General features: G+C 40.1%; 1 long non-coding RNA gene across 1 annotated transcript; it reads left to right on the plus strand.

The window, feature by feature from the left end:
• The first annotated feature begins 1,680 nt into the window (after positions 1 to 1,680).
• Positions 1,681 to 2,653, plus strand: LOC125799473 (uncharacterized). Its single transcript, XR_007438453.1, has 3 exons — positions 1,681 to 1,778; positions 1,868 to 1,933; positions 2,055 to 2,653. It is a non-coding gene; the product is annotated as an uncharacterized LOC125799473 (long non-coding RNA).
• Positions 2,654 to 3,502: the final 849 nt, after the last annotated feature.

Here is a 3,502-nt window from a genome sequence, read left to right on the forward strand (position 1 = left end):
ATTACAGAGAGTTTCTCTCACTGTGTACTGTTAGCACCAGTTGTTACTCACAAACACACAGACGCCTCCACCTCTGTCCTTTCCAGACGATTCACTCCTATCAGCACGGACAAGAGAAAATCCATCCACTTCAACTAAGGAGCTCGGAATATCCTGGTGAAGCCATGCCTCTGTGAGCACCATGAGACTTGATTCGCGGTACTCAAAACATGCCCTGGTGTTAATGCGAAGTTCCTCCATTTTGCTCCTAAGTGACCTCGCGTTGCATAGTATCATAGAGGGCAACGGGGGTCTATTTCTCCGCCGTCGTAGGCGCTGTCTCACGCCTCCTCGGCTACCTCTTCTCCGATGCCCCTTATCTCGCACAGGTCGTCGCATAACTGCCTCGTCCGCGGGCATTGTCATTAGTGAAGGTCCCGAAAAACGAAATGAGAGCAGTTCCGCTCTGGTGTATACAAAAACAGGCCGGCTGTCCTCCGCTGGAATTGTTAGGCATGTTAGGAAAATTCCCCATAAAATCACCACCAGGACCAAAACTTGTGCCCAGGTCGCCATATTTCTCAGATAAAAACAACATAAAAGGACGTACTTTCACGTAATTACTCAAACAAACAATAAAATGCAGCAGAGAGCATGTGAGTCCGAGTCGTCAGCAGAGCAGCGCCACCGGATATTCGGACACTAAACCTGGGCTAACAGCACCGGAGGTTCGGTCGCTCCAGGCTAACAGCCCCGGTGGGCCGGTTGTTTGGATGTTAGCATAGACAGTTAGCTAACTTTCTCCTCCTGTCCTTTTTTCTCCGCCCTCCTCTGGCTGTTGGAGGTAGGCGGTTCGTCGAGTAGGGTAAAGCTGCAGACCCGGAGACTGCAGTTTTAGGACCGCTGCAGATTCAGGACCGCTGCAGTTCTAGGACCCTACTCTGCCGCCTAGCGACATGAGTGATTATTACACAGTAGGCGGGACCAGCGAGAGAGGGAGTGAGTGGGGTGCAGGTGTATGCTAAAGGCTTTTCTCCTCATAGCTGTTGTCGTCGTCGAATTGTGTGGCACAGTTTGGTGCACGATGGAGTACAGTCGGAATGTGAGTTCGGAATTTGAATCAAGTTTTATAGCCTAAATGTATTAAAATATTCCGATGTTTTGAATTAGATATCAATGTAATCTACACAGGATGTGAGTGTATATGTAGCCTAAATCAATTACAAGCACCTAACACTACGTGTTAGTCTAGGACAGCTTGCTACAAAACATCTATTAGCCTGTCAGCGTAGTTCTATTTTTTCTTTTTTCTTTATTGAAAGCATCGTTTGATATGATCATTAGTTCTGCTTAGCACATTGATTGAAATATAAACGATGACAAAAATCTGTATCAAATGTTCACTACGTTTCAGTACATTAAATCAGTGTAGCCTACTGTATTGGGTGTAACGTTAAATGCTTACTTAATATTACTGTTGTACCATATAGTTAAGTTAATAATCTTGAACAATACGTGTTGTCATTTGTAACAGTAATTTTATGAAATTTTTAAATTTTACTGATTATCCTGTCTGCTTTTCAAGATGCATATAACAATTCAAACAGATTTCTCTGAAATGTTAAGTGCATTATAAATAAAATGTATTATTATGTTTTATGTTTGAAGACATGTTTATAATGGCTTTTTGTTCTATATTTTGTTTGGTAGGCCATCACATATGGCCTGGCTGCGCTGAGGAATTTATCCCTGAAACAGGCTGAGCAGGTCTTCATCTGCGGTCCAGTTTATCATCACAGGTAAAAGTTGAGATGTGATTGTGTGTTACGTTCCATAAAATCTTTATTAGTAATATTGTAGTAATTATGTTGTTTCTTTACTCTTTCAGTGAAGTAGAGGACTTCAATCAAAAAATAAACAAACAACTGAAGAAAGAAGGAAGGCCATTTAGTTGGTAGGTAGTGTGGAAATTTAATTCACAATGTGGAGTTTGAATATTAAAAAAGAAATGTCAAATATTAATATATTTTTTTGTATCTCTTTCTCTATCTCTTCTTTCTTTCTCTCTCTTACAGAAGTCGTTGCGATCCAAGTCCCTGGATAAAAAAAAACAACGTTAATGTGTGAATTTTAATATTTGAATTTTGTTATTATTTCAAATACATTTTATAACCCCAAGTCTTCCTTGTGTCTCTGATATGTGGTTGGGAGTTCTAGGACACATTCTAAGACAAAGTAATATTTAGGTGATGATATTTGGGTGAAATACACATTAAAAGGTGTAATTAGTTAGTTAAATTGGTGATATTTGGGTGAAATAAACATTAAAAATTGCAAGTAGTTAGCTGAATTGGTGATATTTGGGTGAAATAAACATTGTAAAGTGTAAATAGCTGAATTGGTGATATTTGGGTGAAATAAACATTATAAAGTGTAAATAGCTGAATTGGTGATATTTGGGTGAAATAAACATTATAAAGTGTAAATAGCTGAATTGGTGATATTTGGGTGAAATAAACATTATAAAGTGTAAATAGCTGAATTGGTGATATTTGGGTGAAATAAACATTATAAAGTGTAAATAGCTGAATTGGTGATATTTGGGTGAAATAAACATTATAAAGTGTAATTAGCTGAATTGGTGATATTTGGGTGAAATAAACATTGAAATAAGCCTTTAAGTCATTCATTTCGCTATGAGGAGAAAAGCCTTTAGCATACACCTGCACCCCACTCACTCCCTCTCTCGCTGGTCCCGCCTACTGTGTAATAATCACTTATGTCGCTAGGCGGCAGAGTAGGGTCCTAGAACTGCAGCGGTCCTGAATCTGCAGCGGTCCTAAAACTGCAGTCTCCGGGTCTGCAGCTTTATACTATTGGGTTCGTCACAAACCCTGGAGATATCAGCCATTAGGATTCAATGAGAGAGGCGACCCTGACCCCGCCCCCAAACAGTCAAAATAATCCCTTTCAAAACTCGAGCGCAAAAGCAAAAGCTGCAGGTAATTTGCACAGCGTGCAAGGAGAACTGTGAATTTGAGAGGAAAATAAACACCCGAGATGAGAAAAATAAAACTCGAGAGCGAATTTTTGTTCAGCGCGCACACAATTCCCCCTTTTTTTGCTTGTGAGCTTTACATTTGCGCTCGCAAGAAGTTAATTTACACATGCAAAATGTTAAAATACGCTGGTTAATTTTGTACACCTGGAATTTTTGTGCCCCCGACTTTTGACATTGGTGTGACGCCATACATGTCCACTGTGAGAGACATAATCTAAAAAAAAAATCCGGAAATCACAATGTATGATTTTTTTTCTAATAATTTATTTCTGTGTTACTGGCTGTGTGCTTCTGGTCATTGTTATGTTAAAGAAACCCAGCCACGACTAATCGTTAATGCTCTAACTGAGAGAAGGAGGTTGTTCCCCAAAACCTGCAATACATGACCCCGGTCATCCTCTCCTTCATACAGTGCAGTCATCCTGTTCCATGTGCACCCCCAAAGCATGATGCTTCCACCCC

Source organism: Astyanax mexicanus, chromosome 3, assembly GCF_023375975.1.
Source record: "Astyanax mexicanus isolate ESR-SI-001 chromosome 3, AstMex3_surface, whole genome shotgun sequence".
NCBI classification, from domain to species: Eukaryota; Metazoa; Chordata; class Actinopteri; order Characiformes; family Acestrorhamphidae; genus Astyanax; species Astyanax mexicanus.